The sequence below is a fragment of the Musca autumnalis genome, unplaced genomic scaffold (assembly GCF_047663935.1).
Source record: "Musca autumnalis isolate F117 unplaced genomic scaffold, ASM4766393v1 scaffold_4, whole genome shotgun sequence".
NCBI lineage: Eukaryota > Metazoa > Arthropoda > Insecta > Diptera > Muscidae > Musca > Musca autumnalis.
In genome coordinates, this window is record NW_027411977.1 from 147,494,774 (window position 1) to 147,515,179 (window position 20,406).

At 34.4% G+C, this 20,406-nt stretch overlaps 1 protein-coding gene across 7 annotated transcripts in view; it reads right to left on the minus strand.

Moving 5' to 3' along the window:
* Tet (Ten-Eleven Translocation (TET) family protein) overlaps positions 1 to 20,406 on the minus strand; it is a 344,582-nt gene that overhangs the window by 106,161 nt on the left and 218,015 nt on the right. The gene's annotated exons all lie outside the window — the stretch shown is intronic.

Sequence of the window (20,406 nt, forward strand, 5' to 3'; positions counted from 1 at the left end):
ACTATGTATTTTTGTTGTTTTTCTTTTTTGCCCGTAATGGGGGGAGGTGGTGGGGAGGAGGGTGATTGAAAAAAGAGGAAGGTGGTTGGTTGGTTGGATGGTGCTTTTGTAGTGCTTTTATATTTTCGTTTCTTCTCTTTTGGTTTTTATTTTCGTGTGAATATTTAACCATTATTATTATTTATTTCTGCTGATGCTGTTGTTTTCCACAGTCTTTCCCACTTTCAACCACCCACCCCCACCAGGTTTTTTCATGTTTTCTTCTTTCTTTCTCCCCGTGGCTCCTTCTTATAGCTTGTTTTCCTGTGTGTAATTGAAATTTGTGGCTGCAATACTTGTACAATGCCTTCTCCTCTCTTCCGCCGTCTTGTCGGAGCCCTACCACTGTACCAGTTATTGTGTATATGTTTGTTGTTGTAGTATACTTTTACATCCATATTGTTTTGTTTTCTTTTAATTTTTTGCTTTGCTTTAATGGTTTTTTATTCTTATTTATATTTTCATAAATTTAAATTAAACTAATAAAACCTGCTCAGCCTTCTTTTCTTCCTCGTTCTCTTTTCGATTTCATTAGCGTTAATGTGACCTTTTTAGTGTGATTTATCTTCATTCAAATGTCCTTAATTTGTTAGTTATATAATTAAAAAATTACAAATTCCCTTAGCGCATTTTAGAAGCTTTGCAAGTGATTAAATGACCATTGATTGGGGAACAGAAGTTTGAAAAATTGTCCAGTTGTTTTTTTTTATTTTCCAAGAAATGGAGGCCAAGGTAATTCGAGTAGTACGCCATTAATGGGATATTAAATACCTAATTTTCCTTGGTAATGTGTTTGATTATTTACTTTCAATTGTAGTTTAAAATTCCCATTACTTAAGGTTAAATGAATACTATTGAAGGTAATGGAAGATAAAAAATATTGCATACTCCTAGGAGCATTGTCAAGCGTCAGAAGAAATACGGAGTAAAAAACTGGTCATATATGTCTATACAATTCTTATGATATGAGTGGCTGATCATTAAAACCCTGATAAGACCGTTGGACCTAAAAGTTTAAAACATTGCAATTTATGTAAGACTCGCCAAAAGACTCAAAAGCTTTTAAAGGATACAGAACGTGGGTAATTGTTTCTTATGGACTACTTCTGGGCGCAAATATTCTAACCGTATTGATATCATGTTGACTACTTTACCAAGCACACAGCTTTACTTTACTTAAGTTACTCTTTATAATTAACAACTGACTCACCGACCTACTATTCTCCCGTCTCGCAGAAGCATAGACTGTCCTGGAATCCTTAATCTAGGATGTTATACAATGGTCGAACGAAATGACAACCGATTCGCAAGAACAACTACAAACAGACGGAAGAATGTAAACAACGGGTACGCATAAATAAAAAGGGGTAATAATATATGACGTCACAATGTTGGAAAACAAATAAGCGATAGCTGAATGATAAAAAACAAATATGGGAGAGAGAGAACAACAAAAGCAATAGCAAAATAAACAGTGACAATTAAGACTAAGCGATAATTTTATGATTATAGAAAATTCTATACAGTAGTTGTTGTTGTAAAACTTATTACAATAAAGTTACTACTTAATTAAAATTTACGATACAAATCAAATTTTTAAATTTACGGAAATTCATCTAAATTAATTAAAATCCACCAGTTACATTCATAATACTATTGTTGTAATCAGAATCTCAAAACAATCTTCGAACAGCCATTAACCGCACTCAAGGGACAATATGTAGCTTTTGTGAGAGAAGTACCGGAAGGAATTGTCGGATATAATCTATCTTCCAACTTTATTTAAGTTTTAGAAATATAATACGAAGAGCAAATGTTAAAGGTCGAACCAAGGTCAGTCTATAATATTTTTGATCATCATAGAATTTTTTAGAACTTTTGGAAGCATGGATTTGTTTACGAAAAACATAGTATCGCTGTAAACAGGGCCGCAAGGAGAACTTTCGGCTAAATTCCGAAACTATCCTTGAACAGCTCTTAAACTGTACTTTTTGTACTGTAATGTATTTTGAATTATTGTGAAGGAGATACCCGAAGTTTTATATAGTCTATCCTGACACTTGTTGTACATTTGATTGACGTTTTACCGGTAGGTGTTTTCATAAATAAATAAAAACGATTGGATTCATGTCCTTAAATTGCACTTTTTAGAAAAATGTTCAAAATTTGTATTCGGAAGAATATTACGATGTGCCAAATTGGTTACTATTTTCGAAAGTTTTCGCACCATTATGAACTTTTGTGGAAGAGGGGCTCTAAGGAGTGGACTGGTTTTGTCCATCTTCAAAGGTGGGACTTAATCTATACAGACCGACCGAAATTCGAACGGACAGGTCTAAATTTCCTCCAAATTGTCTGAAACGGATTTCGTCCAAACATACTTGGGTCTAATCCAGTAATAGAATATATTGAATGGCAGATTCTTTATGTCATTTCGCAAATCACAAATCATATATTAAGAGGAGAAATTATTAATATTATTATATCATTCGTATATTATATAATAACTAGGAGACCCGGCGAACTTCGTCTCGCAGTTTGTTAGGTACAGAACTTGATGGCTTTGATTCAAACCTATAATACTATTATTGCTATCACCTTGTTCAGTGGCAAATATTTCTTTGTTTTGAACTGTTTAGGATGATCTTTGAAGCAGATGTACATTAGATCAGCGTCAGGCACCATACTTTTCTTTTGCATACTTTACGGGGTGTCATTGTGTGAGTGCATGCTTTTTCAATGGGTTGAATTGTGTGTGTGGAGAGAGCAACGTTAAATGAGCGCACACGGGCGCCTAATCGCCTGACGCTGCATTAGATAATTGTACTTTCGACAATTGTCAGTTTGACGAAGATAGAAGGTACTGAGAGGCAAAGTGTTTTGTGTTTTCTTCGACTCTTTCTTTAAGCAAATAACACATTTTGCGATTTAAATAAAAATATTCGGTAGCATAGTTGAAGCAAAATAATATCATAACGCCCTATTCGTTTCATAATCGATGGTTTTCTACAATTCTTGTTTTCACCACTGAACACGATATTTCATTCAAGTAATTGAATTCGTAGGAAGGAATGCCATCGTAGGAATTTGAATTTAATGCTGAATATAGTGCTTATTTAAATTTGCGTTTTAATCAATTAACCTATTTTGAGCAGAAAGATCCGATCGTTATCAAGTAACCACCTTCGTCAGCTTTTTTCCTGACTTCTTTGTTTAACGTGATCTCCCGAATTCTGCTTGCATTGCAAGTTCGGAATTAGATGCAATGGCTCTGGTAACACGGACAAATGCGGAAATTGAATTTTGACTGAGACTGTACTATTCAGTACTTGGTACATTGATCCTTGTTAGCAGAGCTATTCTATTAGTTGCCGTTCTCTGTGTTTTTAGGATGCTTGAAGTCTTGGGTGACCAAGTAATCGACAACAACTAAACTGATTGAATTCATACACCTTTTCAGTGCGGTACAATATATATCTGGTACAGCGTAAGTTTTATCGGCATAAATCGGAAGTTGGTCTTTCGAAGATATTTTTACTTACAGTTTAAAAGTATACATATATCCCACAACCTCAGTTCCAATGAAATTACCTCGGAGCTCTTGATTTTTCAAATAACCCACCAATTTTGTGGATTTGTACTTTTTTCCTCAAAACTGTGGAAACCACTTTCGGCGTTATCATCTTCATCTTTTCAATCGGCATCTGACCGAAACCACCACTAACCTTTACAAACTCTAAACTAAGCCCTCTCCATTCAACCATTTTTCGCTGTTAATTTCCTAAAAAAACGCTTGAAAATAAATGAAAATCGATTTGATTGCGAATAAAAAATTCGATAAAACTTTCAAAAATTGACAAAACAGAGTCGTACAATGGACCCTCGCAGTTGGTGCATATACAATTTTCGCCAAAAACTGTCCAAATAAGCGTCAAGGTATAATCAAAACGCGAATCTCGATAGAAATTTGTGGACAAATTTACTTTCATGAAAAAATATTTTTGCAAAATTTTCGCAAATTTTCGCGAATTTTTAAGGTTTTATCCTTTTCTGCCATGAGACCATTCCGAATTGGTGCGAATTGTCAAAATCTGTTCAGCCGTTCTTGAGTTATAAGCGTAGTAACTAACATCATCCTTTTTTATATATGGGGAATTCCAAGTGAAATCGGACAGTTCGGAGAAAAGTAATTTTTGATTTCAATTGTTTTTGGTTCAATTTATGCTCCTAGCCAACAGAACATTTTAGTATATTTTAAAATTATTTTTTGGCCAACGGTACAGAGATATCGCCTATTGAAATTATCGCATTTTTAAAGAACTATGTTCAAATAAATACTCATAACTTCTTTAATATTGGTCCAAATGGGACCATCTTTTTTTTTGATTTGCTTGTTTTTTTATAAGCTATCGAAAGAAATACTTAAAAGAAAAATGCACAGTGGGCTTCAATGCAGTTTTCGGGATTTAATATTTAAAATCAATTTTTAAACATGATTGCACCCTTCGATTTTTTCAAAAAAATTTCACGTTAAACTACGTTCAATTACAAAAATTTTAAGCCCTATGTGGTAATGGGATTCGGACGATTACTATTTTTTCTGAATTTTTTAAAATTTGTCAATACAATTTTTCCTTAATACCTTTGTCCAAAATTTGTATTTCCTGTATTTTTGAAGCTAAGAGTACATATTTATCATTATATATTAATCATAAAAAATAGAAAAAAAATCCACAGTGGACTTTAATGGAATTTTCGCTGACGCATTTTCAAAATCGAGAAATGACGCAGTTTTTAAGATGTTTGAGATAAATTCATAAATATGAAATCAAAACAAATATTTATAAATGAAACTTTTAATTTTTTTAATAAAATAATAAATTTTGGACAGAGGTATAAAGGAAAAATTGTATTGACAAATTTTAAAAAATTCTGAAAAAATATTAATCGTCCGGATCCCATTAATACATAGGGCTTAAAATTTTTGTAATTGAACGTAGTTTAACATAAATTTTTTTGAAAAAAATCGAATTGTGCAATCATGTTTAAAAATTGATTTTAAATATTAAATCCCGAAAATTGCATTGAAGTCCACTGTGCATTTTTCTTTTAAATATATCTTTCGATATCTGATAAAAAAACAAACAAATCAAAAAAAGATGGTCCCATTTGGACCAATATTAAAGAAGTTATGAGTATTTCTTTGCATGTAGTTTTTACAGAATTTGACTTTTTCAAGGCGCGATATCTCTGGAACCGTTAGTCAAAAAAATTTGAAAATATACTAAAATGTTTTGTTAATCAGCAGCATCGCCACAGCAAAAAATAAAGGAAATCAAAAACCTCATCTTGAAAAAGTGTCCGTTTTCACTCAGAAAACCCCATATATAGATATATTATTATATTATTTATTATATAAATTAATATTATATGAATTAGCGTTTCTCTTTCACACACACAATTGAACTGATTGAAAAGCCATGCAGTCACAGAATTTCAGCTCTCTAAAGTATGCAAAAGAAAATATGGTGGCTAGCCCTGATTTAGAGCAGCGATAAGCTCTCAAAGAACGTTTCTCTCTGCCTACACAAAATTCAACTAATTGAAAAATTCACTCATACAACGATAGCTCCCTAAAGTATGCACAATAAAATATGATTTTTACTAGACGGAACTAGTACCTAGTTCACTGTTCTAGTTCCTAAACGTATGAGTAATTTCCTAAAAATGAACGTATAAAGTCACTCATACGCAGTTTGGTTTTTCATACAAACGATGCGATCGATTAGAACTAATAATGAACTAAATCATTCAATTGAACTAGATTGGCACAACTCTAGCTCATATCCCTGTTTTAGAAAAGTGTTTTAGAAAAGTGTTTGTAACAATTTCTCACGCCTACACTTCAACTAATTGGAAAAGAACGGTGTCTACCACTGCTTTAGAGCAGGTATCAACAGCCTACTTTTGTTGCATACTTTAAGGAGCTTTAATTGTGTAAGTGCATGGTTTTTCAGTGGGTTGAATTGTTTAAGTGAAGAGAGAAAATCTCAATGCTAAAGACCGCTTTAGAGTGACCGAAATATTTAAATAAATGAATTAAAACTAAATTTGAGTAAATACTTTATTATTCACAAATATATGTATATTGTATATGTATTGTATATATTAAAGGTGGGTTGTTATGTGGGTTCCCAGCAAACCAAATGTCGGATGTCCGACACGTCTGAACAATTTCGGAAGCAACGTCGTACAGATTTCGTTCCGATTTCTAAACGATTTCGATTTCGTTCAGATTTCGGAACGAATGTCGGAAAGAAATTTCCTCTCCGATACGATATCGCTCCGACATTTCGTTCCGAAATTATGTCAACCACTTCATACAACTTTCGTTAAGATATCGTTACGATTTCGGATCAGACATCGGACATATCGTCCGAATTTTGTTCCGATTTCGTTAAGATGTCGGTACGATTGGTTTGCTGGGTTGTTATGTAACTGTTGTGGTAGTATAAACCGGTTTTTATAAATATTTTATATTATAATTTAAATAAATAAACCGGTTGTTTTTTCCTAATCCTGCAAACGTAATTAGGAAATGTTTGAGGGTTGAAATGATGTGGAGTGGGGTGGGTTGGAGTATATTTGCCCATAAATTTAAATAAATATCTAATGTAAACAGATTTTAATTTAGAATCTTTGTAAAGTTTGAGAATTTCGTACATACTTACTATAAACTATGTATGTGTATGGCTTCTTCATTTATTACATCAACATGAAACACTTACCTAAAATTAAAGAGAATGGAAAAATGTTTAATTAGTAAATTTCATTTAACAAGAATGATGTTTATATTCTTATGAAATTAAAGTTTTGTTTAATTCTAATGCAAATATAATTCGTAAACATCAAAATGGGAGAGAGCCAGAGAGGAAGTGAAAAATGTAAAGCTATAATCGTACTGGGCACATTTGGTTGGAATGCAAATAAACCAAAACAAGTGCTATAAATTACAATTTATTCTCCAAATATAACATTTTGTAAATATACATATAAATGTAAATATTAATTTGTTTATACGAGTGTGTATGAATACGTATAAAAGTGTGATTGAGGTGTGTACTAATGTGGAAGTGCATATCAATTTAAATTATTGATTTTATTTTTCGAAAACATTAAGAACACCGAACCATTTAGTAGGTTGTTAGTATATGAAGGATGGAATTCCGAGCACTCAAGCTATTCTGGTAGAGCATTTAGTAGGTTGTTAGTATATGAAGGATGGAATTCCGAGCACTCCAGCTATTCTGGTAGAGCATGGTTCTATAAGTGTTTAATATAAAGATTATTAGTCAGGATAAGGAACTCGATTTAAAGTTAATCGTATTATAGGCATATTATCCTATATTTTACATACTATTAGACTATTTAACCAAAAATACTACTAAGCAAACAATCGAAAGCTCTATGGTGTATCTCTAATATCTATTTTTATAGCATGTTTACTTGGTTAACCTCCATCATGAGGATTTATTTGACTGAGCTTGTAACACTCTTATATCTGATTGATATTCAAGAGAAATTTTACAGAAAAGCGCTTTTGAAATAAATGACTTTATAATTCTCTACTAAAATTATAAAGAATTATTTCTCTTACTTTTTATATAAATCCGAATAGATGTTGTGTAAGTTTGAAAACATGAGTATAGAAACAATAACAACAATGAATTGGTGTAGTGTTATGGCATTGTGGTTGGTCAGAATATACCATACACAAATATACTAACGTACATACAATAAATACACATTTTCACGAGAACAGGTATGATAATGTAGCCTTTGCTATATTTAATTTATATGATGAAACAAACACACATACACACAGTGATATTCTATGTTTTCTGCATTTTAAACATTTTTATTGTAAAGTTGGCATTATTTTTGTACACACAGCTAATGTAATTTAAGTTGATAGACGGAGAGTGTATGCTCGGGAAGGAAGGGGTGGAAATGAGGTTCATGTTGTCGACATTTTAATGGCCAACATGAATAACAACAACAACATCAGCAGCATCTACATCGACGAACAACAGCAACAGCAGGGTAAAAGCAAAATATCAAGAAAATAAAGGACATTGGAAAAATGTAGGAGAGCGAAAGGGATAGAAAGCGGAAGGAAGTTACAACATAAACATAAAATTGTATTGAAAAACAACAGCAGATGAACAGAGAAACACCAGCCAACATGGCCAAAACAGCAATATAAACTACATTATTTTCAGATGTATACAATATAAATAAATATTTAATAAAGTAGAATAAGTTTCATATACAACAAATAATATTGAGGTAAAAATAGTTTCCAAGAAATGGAGAATTATAGGAAAGATGTTTCTGGTAAATCGTCAGTGGACGTAACGTAAAAAACAGATGTCTCTTAGGGTCTTATTCCATATTACGGCTAGCGCCATCTATATTTCAAAATTTATACTCGGTAAATAGACAGTAGTTGCGAAAATTTAACTGATGTCGTTCACATCTTCTAGGCGCAAGAAGCATCAAACAAAAAGCCCACACGCATGCGAAATAAAAAAACATGCCGCAATTCGAGCACCCAATACTATGTTCCTTAGATACCGTACCACTTACACAAACTCTGAAATATTTGTAGCGCTTGTGAACGCGAAAGCAAACTTTAGAAATTATTGGAGCGTTTGTGTGTACGTTTATTATTATTATTGTTATTATTATAATTATTGTTATTATTATTATTATTATTATTATTATTATTATTATTATTATTATTATTATTATTATTATTATAATAATAATAATAATAATTATTATTATTATTATTATTATTATTATTATTATTATTATTATTATTATTATTATTATTATTATTATTATTATTGTTCCACAAACATCCCAGAAATGACAATGAGTGCACCCCAATTCATATTAGCTCAATGATATGGGATCTACTGTTTATCGCCGAGTCCGAACGGGGTACCTTACGACACCACTTGGTTGAAATACACAGGAAATATCGCCAGCATTATTGAGGGTTATTTTGGCACCGTTGAAAAGTTTGATGTTTCCTGGACTGGGAATCGAACCGCAGACCTTCTGAGTAGTGCAAGGCTGGTGTGCATACCACTGCACCACGGTGTGTACGTTTTCCCAACGATTATTCTTCTGTAAATATGATTATAAACAAGCAGCTGACTGATACTTTAGTTGCGTCGACAGAGATATAACCTCAGCCTCTGAGTTTTGGGCCATTTTTTAAGGAAGTATGGATTTGTCCCCCGAAAAGGCTGTACCGTTGTAACTAGAACCGCATACAAAACATGTTGCCAAAAATTTGAGAACGATTTCAGACTGCACTCTTTCTAATCTTTGTGTGGGAGGTACCCGAAAGAGAGGTCCGATGTAGTCGATATTCGGACATAATTCGAGTTTCTACCTTCGAGGGTAGTACCTATTTAGTTGGTCCCGGCAGGGATTTTTGGAGATATTGGGTCATTATCTCAGGAAGTATGGAAAATGTGCCGTCGAAATAGGGCCCGCAAATAGAACATTTTGGAAAAAGTTTCAAAACGATCCGAGATGAGCTGTTAAACTGCACTTTTCCCAAATTTTGTGTGGGAGGTACCCGAAGGACGGGACCCATATAGTCCATATTCCAACTTGTACATGAGTAGATGAAATAATACCGATGTGCAAAGTTTGGTCCAATCAGAAACTGCCTGCGAGAGTTATCTTGCGGATTTGCCATTTTTGTTAATACCGCCAAGGTTTTTTGGAGCTTTTAGGTCATTATCTCAGGAAGTATGGACTTGCCCCCGAATAAAATTGTACCGTCGTAAAGGGGATCGCAAGGACAATTTGCTGAAAATTTTCAAAACGATCAGAGATGATCTGTTAAACTCCTCTTTTCCCAAATGTTGTGTGGGAGGTACCCGAAGGGCGGGACCGATATAGTCCATATTCCAACCGGATACATGACCGGATGAAACAATACAATGTCCAAAGTGTGGACCAATCAGAAACTGCTAGAGATTTGCCAGTTTTGTTGGTACCGTCAAGGTTTCTGGGAGCTTTGAGGGCAGTATCTCAGGAAGTATGGACTTGCCCCGAAAACATTGTACCGTCGTAAATGGGCCGCAAGGAAAATTTGCTAAAAAAAATTTCAAAACGATCCGAGAGGAGCTATCAAACTTCGCTTTTTTGTGTGAGAGACCCCCGGAGGAGTGGACCGATATAGTTCAAATTCGAACTAGATAAAATAATACTATATGCAAAGTTTGAACCAATCAGAAACTCCTTTCAAGAGTTATCGTGCGCACCATTTTTTCGAAAGATTATGAACTTTTGGCGGGGAGGTACCGCAAAGAGTGAACCGATATGTCCGATCTTCGAACATAAATTAAGTTTGGACAAAATATTACGAATGCCAAATTTTGGACCCGATCGGTTGTTTCGTTTGAGAGTTATTGTGCGCATCAGCCAGCCAGATAGACAAACGGACGGACGGATATTGCTAAATCGACTCCAAATAGTCTGAAACAGATTTCGTCCAAACATGTTTGGGGTCTAAACCTGTTATTTCTATGAGGCACATTTTTGGTAATATCAAAGTGTATATACCTTCTTTAGCCTAAAGGCTGGAAATATTTATAATGACCTGAAGGAACTATATTCATTCGTTCAGTCTAATGAACTACGTTAACTGCGTTAATTACGTTTAGCGATTGTTCTTTTCATATCATTGCTTAAGTACTGCTGAGATTTTCTAAAACTAAAATTTACGGAAGTAAAAAGTATATTGCTAAAATGGCGAAGAAATAATGAAAAGATCGTACCACAATAACGAATTCAATAAACAATTTTGATTCCGATATTCGTGTCTTTTAGTTTACCTACGGACAAGTTCAATTGAACGATTCACTGAATGAAACTAACTCAACCAAATAGCAATAGGGTCATTATTACATGTTTTCTTTTACTATTGGATGGATTTGAAATCGCAAAACAAACCAATTTGGAGGACTTTAAGTTATAGTTCTCACATTAAAAGTAATTGCTAACAAGGTCCTCCTTGAAATTTAATGATCACCTTTTAACATTAAGTTAACCGGAACGCTATAAATCTGATCGAAAACCCAGGCCTCCTTTATATTTGTAATTTACTTATAAATATAAATGTTAATAAAGACTTATAAAAATGGGGATAGTAGTAATAGACAACCGACTGAGCTTTACCGAAATAGCGAATTTGTAAACTAATAGCTCGATCGAATGAAACACTCGGTTTTCAGGAAAAAGGATATCAATCTGCTAAAAGCAAAAATTTTGCTTAATTTAATTTTGGTTAAATTTTTACTCGAAAAGCATTTCCGACCTTACAAAACTTGTAAGACAAACGCTCGTTTATTTTGTCTTCTCTTTCAAGTCTCTCTAATACTCAAGTTTGAGCAGGATTTTTTAATTTGTGAGCAGGTTTGCTGACCTCTGATCATAGATGAACGTTTCCCATACATTTTCGTACGTTGCTCCTACGTGTTCATCTATGCGTCTGATTGTCTGATAATTAATGTTGACAGTTTTGTTAGAATACATCCAATGCGCCTGATGAGCTACTTAACCAACAGCGAAAATTACAATAATAAATCGCCCCTCGAATTTCATATAATTTTCACATAGGTCACTTTAACCAGTAATGCTTCACATAGGGTGGTTGTTGGCGGTGTTCAGTTGCTTTTCAATTTCGCGAAAAAACAGGATATAAACGAAAACAAAATTGAAATTATATTGGGAGGAGTAACAAAAAGTGAAAAACAACATTGCAACGCAGTTGTAGGGCAGAAAACAACACGAGACAAGCACACAAAACGAAAATAAAATAAATTTTCGAAAATGTTCAACAAAAAAATAACAAAAATACAGAATAACAAGATCCAATGTTGTTGCAGGAGCAGCAGCAGCAACAGCATCATCATTAACAACACTACTACCTTCCACTTCTCCTGCAGGTAATGCTATGGAATAAATAACAAGAACTATAGTTGGGGAGCCTTGTGCAAAAGGAAGTAGCGGAAAGGGAATGTGGATTCTCTGGTCTACGTTTGCCAGCTAGGTCGCTGGGGCCAAACGATTGCCACCAAGCAAGTTATCCGGTATTCACCTTTATTCCGAATTGCAGCAGCAAAATTGTCTTAAGTTGGTCTCTGTTGCTGTGAAAAGGGTCCAGGTTGCTGTGTGTGTATGTATGCAGTAGGAGAACAAATAACGACAACACAGAAATAAAAAACAAAGCGGGCAATAAAAAACGAAATGAAACTTTAACTCAAAAAAAGCCATAAAACGTGACCGGCCATTTTTCAATGTCAGACAAAAATATTTCTACAGTCAATTCTTTTTTTTTCTGTTGTTGTTATATGTATATGTATGTATGCGTTTGTGCCTGCCTGCCTGAATTTGGATGTTGCTGTTGTTTTGTGAGAATTTCTTTGGATGGATGGAAGGAAGGTAGTATGCATGGTTTTTCATAATGACGCGAATTCGCGTTTTGTGTTCTCAATTCTGCGTGGTAAATGCGTTGCTTTTCTGTTTGTATTTAATTACGCTGGCTGTTTTGCTGCATGGACGGTTGGCTGGTTGGTTGCTTGGCTGCACGTGGTGATTTGTTTTGTTTTAAAATATTACCGCTTTCCTTCCTTGTAAAATGAAAATTAATGTTGTAATTTGTTGAACGAAACAAAACAACCGACAACGGGAAGGAGCAACCAATTGTAGAGAAAACAAATACAAAAATGATGTGGAATCGTGGAAAAAATGTGAGAGAAGAAAAATAAATAAGCTATAGGGCACCTAAAAGTATACTATATATGCAGGGTATGCATATTTTTTTAAATTATAATTAATATGCTTATTTTATGCGAAACAATGCATTTTTATTGGGATTGTGGGGATTTTTTTGTTGAAACATTGTCAACACTTCTTTGTAATTTCTTACTAAAGAAATCAAAGTATGTGCTACTTTACAATGTAATCCTATAAGTATGCAATATAATTTTTTGTAATAATAACTAGGCTTCTTGTAATGGAATGCTAGGCAATGATGCTCCTATTGAAATTGGCACTCTCACAATGACACATCCTAAAGTATGCAATAGAAAAATGTAATGTCTACCATTGTTGTAATGATATTAGCTATTTAATTAATACAAAGTGAAGTTGACGGGATTCTAAATCAGGCTTTGGCACTCTATGAACGTTTCTCTCTCCACACACACAGTTGAACCCATTGAAAAAGTATGTACTCACACAATGACACCCCCTAAAGAATGCAATAAAAAAGATGGCGGGCGTCGCAGCTTTGGCACCATATTTTCTTTTGCATACTTTACGGAGCTGTTATTGTGTACGAGAGACGTTCTCTGAGAGCTTTTTGGAGCCCTTTGGCTTATCGATGTTCCAAATTTTAATTGCTTAGATCATAGACTAATGAATGAATCGACCGAGAATTTGTAATGTGTTTGTTTTTTGTAGGGGTCGCCCTTACACTCAATATGCTCTGTGTTCACTCAATTGCATTTTGTTTTGGGGTAAATTGCAAGATTTTGTTGATTTTTTATTTGAGGATGTAGATCCGGCCAATATTACCCACATATTGTCTATTATCATCATAAATAGTTTCAAAATACATAGTTATTGCCATTTTAAAAATTGAGTACCTCGTCAATGAGAGAATTTGACTGAGAGGATGTCTTTGTCTATACATTCATTAGTCTATGGCTTAGATTATATTTTGAGCATAAATGACAACTTTGATCTTCACATTAAAATATCTGGAAAGTCTACCTATTTGAAATGTGTAAAAATGCCTTTATACAGGCTCCGTTATTCCGTTTATTGTAATTCTTTTTTTTCATCTCATTCCAATTTGTGTTGAGATTCTCATGTGTATAACTGTTCCACTTTCGTATATTGTTTTACAGGCCATAAAATATTTACACTTCATAAAATTTAACCTCGATGAAAATGTTGTAATTTTTTATATGTATGAAGAGATTTTTGTTCATTCGGAACTACACATTGTTGTTATTTATTCGTGTCTTTTACATCTTATTTGTATAGCTTTAAAATTGTTTGTATTTACATGTCTCATGAATACATATTTCGTTGTATATTTTTAGGCTGTGTTATCAGTTCGTTTTTTAATATTAAAAAACTTATATAAACAATTCTTATGTTATGAAGTTTTTATGTGTTATATTTTACAAACAGCCCTCAGTTGTTGCAGATGTTATCTCCTCTTCCTCCCCTCATCCTGTCTCTGTTATAAATTGCTATTCACAATGCCCCTTATCTTCATCATTTCCCTTATTATTGTTATTTTTGTTGTTGTTGTAGTTGCTGCTGGCATTATTATTGCCGCTCAGTGTTACTGCTGTAAATAAGTTTTTGTTTACGTTTAATGGTGCATTAAAATTTATGAAAAATCAATGTTCAAATATTATGGGGTCGGCTTATAGAGAACGATGTACCATTTTGTAGTAGTGTGCAAATTTACGTACATACATATACATATTTTTGACTTATTAAAACAGTTCGGCAATCCAATGCCGTGTGAAGGGGCAAGAAATTTGTTTTTATGACGACATTACATAGTAAGGGTTTTTTTGTAGGCTATGGCAAAGAGAGAAAGAGGGAGAGGAGAGAAATTCCAAATTTATTTTATCTCAAGGTTAATTAAAACATCGGAATCCAAAGAAAATAAAATATACTTTCAGGAGGCAGTTAAACTATGCTGGTACTGGGCCCAATAAAATTAAACCATACTTTCAAGGGAAATGTTGAAGCATCCGGGGTGCAACATTCTTTCCACGGTTCCGTTTCTAAGGCCGTGAAGAGAATGGATGATCGGCCTCCTTTTGAAGCAATCGTCGGTTCGCGATTGGTAGCATCGACAGATGAATCGAGTCGGTTTTGTTCTAACGAGATGTGTAAGGGAGACACTTGCATCAAGACTCGTCAAAATGACTAGCGGTTTACACAGGACCAAACACAGCATTGACAAATGCTGAAGTAGATTTCTTTGGTCTCCTTTCTTTCTATTCAGCCACTCATTGAACCTAGGTTACTTTCAAAAAGGGGACTTCGACTCAGTGTGGCATGACGAGACCTTGTCTAAACTGCTGGTTTTGATGCACAGACATTCAGATGAGGGGCGATCTTCCTTAAGGACAGGAGGTTTACAGTTAAAGTTGGCGACCGTCTTTCCACTGAAATATCTGTTTGGGATGAGCTATGATGAGGCTTACAACTCCTGTACGTGGACGATGGGATGTTAGCGATGTCTGGCCCAAGAGCAAGCATTGTGGTTTCTCGCCTTAAGGCTTGGGTTACGGATTTACGTAGATATTCTACTGGGTGGAGCCTCAAGCTGAACATGGACAAATGCTCAGCATTCGTGCTCAGAGGCAAAACTCGTATATCCTAATTTTAGTTCGTTCAGTCCGATCCAAATATTTGGTGAAGTTAAGTAAAAAGTTAAGTAATTGGGAATAGTGTTATGCAAAAAATGTGAGCTTATAAGGGGCGCAGAGTTTATTTTGCCCACCAAGGTGTCCTTCGGCATAATAGCTGTCTCTCTAATCCATGGTAATCTGACCCTTTTTCTTCTAGGTCTTCTCGGTATCGTTCCTTATCTCTTCTCGTCAAATGGAAAGGCTTAGGATATGGGTAAGGTCGATATTGAACTACTCTTTGGGTCTTAGACCAACAGTTTCACGGGATGGGTCCTATAAAAGTCCGTCAAGTAGGGTTACTTATAATGGATTGAATGTGGAACTAATCGAGAGCACAAAACCTTTATTACAATCTGTATGTAAAAAAGACACGACCTCAAGCTGAACATGAGCTAATGCTCAGCTTTCGTGATTAGAGGCAAACTTCGAGTCGTAAATCCAAATATTAGGTAGTTCTGCCTGATATAAAAAATATGTGGTGAAGTTATCCAAGTCATAGATAAAGTCAAGTACTTGGGAGTAGCTCTCTGAAAAAAATTTATATTGTGAGGCACGTAGATTTTATCCTTGAAAATAAACAAGTTTATTTTGCCTACCAATGTACCCTTCGGCATAATGGTGGTCTCTCTAATGGAATGAAGCTCCAGGTAATCAGACCCATTGTCTCCTACGCCTTCCCGGTCTGGTTCCTTATCTCTTTGTGTCAGACGGATAGGATAAGGAGATGGGAGAGATCGATACTAAATTACTGCTTGGATCTTAGCTGGATGTCCGTTAAGTAGGTTAACTTATAATCGAGTGAATTTGGAACGAAACGAAAAGTTTCTTATAACGGGAGCATTGTCCATGTGACGCAGAGGCTACACGAACTAAATGAATTTTTGAATGCAAATAGGACCCGCCCGTTTTATTATTGAATTTTTTAGGTTTTTAATAAATTGAATTTTAGTTGCTCGCAGTAAATCTGCAGCGTCAAAAAATTGTGTTAAAGTAGGTAGCATATGCTTAATGATTTTTTATCGGGAGTAAGCCATAGCCAAAATGTGCCTTCTTGGTGTAATGGACTACATTGATTTCTGAATGCCTGGATGGAATTCCCGGCCCTGCAACATCAAAAATGACCCTCTAGGCATACATTTCTTACGAATTTTTTCTTTCCCCCACTTTGTCTAGCGAAGCTCACACCTCCATCAACAGGTATATTGTTGGGCGTCTTGTGGGCTGCACTGTAACTTCTGCAATCGCTAAAATGTCCATCAGGTATGCTACAATTCAGATATTTATTAAGCTGGTAGCTCCAAAGTCGAATTTCTTTCACTTCTGTTTGTAAGCCTCCTTTATCAACAATAAAGGACCAATTATGGAATTCTACACACAAATTGGGTATCACCTTGAGACTTAGGTTTAATTCCCAGACTAGACTATATAAAAGATATTTACCGGTGGCAAAAACCCCTCGTTCCTAAGTTTTTTATGTTACTATACACTTCTCTACAAGTAGTGTCAATATACACCAGCAATAGGCAACATCTTTTTCTATTGCATACTTTACGGGGTGTCATTGTGTGACTGCATGCTTTTTCAATTGGTTGAATTGTGTCCGTGTGGAGAGAGAAGAGTTCACTGAGAGCACGTGGGCGCTCTCTTGCCTAACGTTGATATACACCTAGTCCGAACTCGGCTGAAAAAGAAGGTTGCATATCATTGAAATAAATTTTGCATTGCGTTGCATTTTTGGCGGTATTAATTACGGAGAAAATCAAGGCGTCCGTGTATAAAAACAGCGACAAGCATCATATATTCTTTTGCATACTTAAGAGGATGTCATTTGTTATTAAATTGTGTATGTTTATAGGGAAACTTTCACTGAGAGCCCATGGGCGCTCTGTTGCGTATCGAAGCTATAAAACACTCCTTACTTAACGAAAATATATTGCATGTTTTTATGAGGTTCTTGGTACTGTGTTACTCACACAGGGTGATATAAAAATTTCATTGTGTTTAAAAAAGTTTCAAGTGTTTATTGTTATTTATAACTTTTGCAGCAAATGTTTGCATACTTTTAGGAGTGTTTTATATACAAATAATATTATATACTTTCAAGGTTTAATTTCGTATAGAAAGGGTGAAGCATAAAGGTGGTTAGAAAATAGAACAACAACTGAATATAACATCCATCCATAATAAACATTGCGAGGGAAGGTGAGAATTTCACTTTTCAACCAACAGCTGATATAACTATAAATTTTTATTTTTTAAACTCCTATACATGCATACATACAGTGGTGTGAAAAATAATAAGGACAGTGACATTCACAATTTTTGGTCGCTCCTAAACTGTGTAAAATGGAAGAATTTGCGATGGAAATTTGTTTTTGAAAATGTACATGTATTGCAATAAGAAATCCCGTTACGATTTTGTTTTCTTTCTGTTTAGTTTTTATACAAAACAAATATTTTTCGTAAAATCCGTGATTTCTGCTGTGAAAAATAATAAGGACAGTTTTTCGTTTTAGTAAAAATAAATTGATATTATTTTTTTGTGATTCTTTCCTGTAAGTAGAAGTTTAAAATGAATTAATTTCTATTCATTAAATGTTAAATCTACCGGTATTTTTTAGTTTTTCTTTGCAAATATGGGTAAAAATACGCATTGTTATCACGCTACTCGAGAAATCATTAAATGTTTACATAAAGAAGGAAATTGATACAGAAAAATTACAGAAAAAGCTTAGAATCTTTAAAAACAATGGTGGAGGATGCAGCTAAGTGAACTTCAAAGATAAAAGTCGTAGCAGAAATCCAAAAATTGCACCTGTAATAATAAATGCGTTATTCGATGATTAAAAAAGATCCTTTTACCACATCTTTACAAATAAAAAACTACTTAAATATTAATTTTGACGCATCAACAACTCCTAAACCCTCTGTGGTGGGCACATTAGAGCTCACAGTGTCAGAAAAGTATAATTTTAATCGAAAAATTATACACTTCCCACGTAGTGGTGTAGGGTATAAAAATATTCAGCAAATAATACAGGTTGCTAGAAATCACATCGCTTGGTCTAAGAAAAATTGCGTACCATTCTTTGGTCTGATGAAACCAAATATATTTTTTTGTTCCGATAGAGGAGTTTATCAGGGTTGAAGACCTAAAAATCAATAATATAACCCAAAATATACGCTGAAGGCGGCTAAATATGACAGAGGTAACAGCATGGTGTGGGGCTCATTTTCTTACTGTGCTGTGGGGTCTCTATACAGTATTCAAAGTATTTTTGAAATCACCAGATTACATTGAAATTTTGAAAAATATAATTCTTCCGTATGCTGAAGGGGGTGTGCCTCTCAAATAAGTCTTCAGCAAGGTTAATGACCCAAAAACGACGGCAAAATGGAAAAAGATGTTCCAGGATAATTAAGTTAAGTTGTTAGAATGACCCATACATTCCCTTGATTTGAACGCGATTGAAAAATGTTGTGGAATGAAGTTAAAAAATCAAGCAGGGGAAAGTGTCCATTAAATTGTGGCGACCTTTGGCAACTTATACAGGTTGCGTAGGACGCGATACCAGTAGAGAAGTGCCAAAATTTGGTCGACTCGATGCACAGACGATGCGCTTCCGTTTTAGAAAACAAAGGATCGCCTACAAGGTATTAATGACACTGAAACACTTTATCTACCATTATTTAGTAAAAACCTGCATTAATTTCTTTCAAGTTTGGTCCTTATTAAAAGATGTCATGAAGTGTCCTTATTATTTTTCACACACCAAACTACTACAATTCGCATAAAATATAAAAGATAAATAATATATATGGTTACAAGCAATCAAAATATTTTTATAATACTTTTCATAACATTTTAAGAAAACAATAAATTTTATAAACTAACTAGCTGAACCCGGTGCGCTTTGCTGCCCCGACTATGATAAAATATAATGGAATGCCATCAGCCAAAAATATATATGGGAGCTATATTCTAACCTGAAACGATTTCGATATAATTTGTCCCATTTATTTCTAGAACGAATTGCGTCACGTTTTCCAAATTTCAGTGAAATTGGACATATGTAGTGTGTCCAAATCTGAACCGGTCTCGATATAATTTGGCACATTTATTTTTGGAACAAATTCCGTCAGACATCCCAAATTTCAGCGACATTGGACAAATATAGCGTGTTTAGAGCATCAAATACAGACAATCGGCCTAAAATATAGATAGGAGCAATATCCAAATCTGAACCGATTTCGATATGATTTGGCACATTTATGTCTATACCAAATCCCGTAACGCATTCCAAATTTCACCGAAATTGGACAAAAAAAGCGAGTTTGGTGTATAAAATACAGGAAACCGGCCAAAAATATATACAGGAGCTATATCCAAATCTGAACCGATTTCGATATAATTTGGCACATTTATTTCTGGACCAAGTTCTGTAACACATTCCAAATTTCAGCGAAATGGGGCATATATAGCGTGCTTGGTGCATAAAATACAGGAAATCGGCCGAAAATATATATGGGAGCTATATTCATATCTGAACCGATCTCTATATAATTTAGCACATTTATTTCTAGAACATATTCCGTCAGACCCTCCAAATTTCAGCACAATTGAACATATATAGCGTGTTTGGTGCATCAAATGTGGAAAATCGGCCGAAAATATATATTGGAGCTATCTATATCCATATCTGAACCGTTTTCGATATAATTCGGCACATTAATGCCTAGACCAAATTCTGTTACACATTTCAAATTTGACATATATAGCGTGTTTGGTGCATAAAATGAGGAAATCGGCCGAAAATATATATGGGAG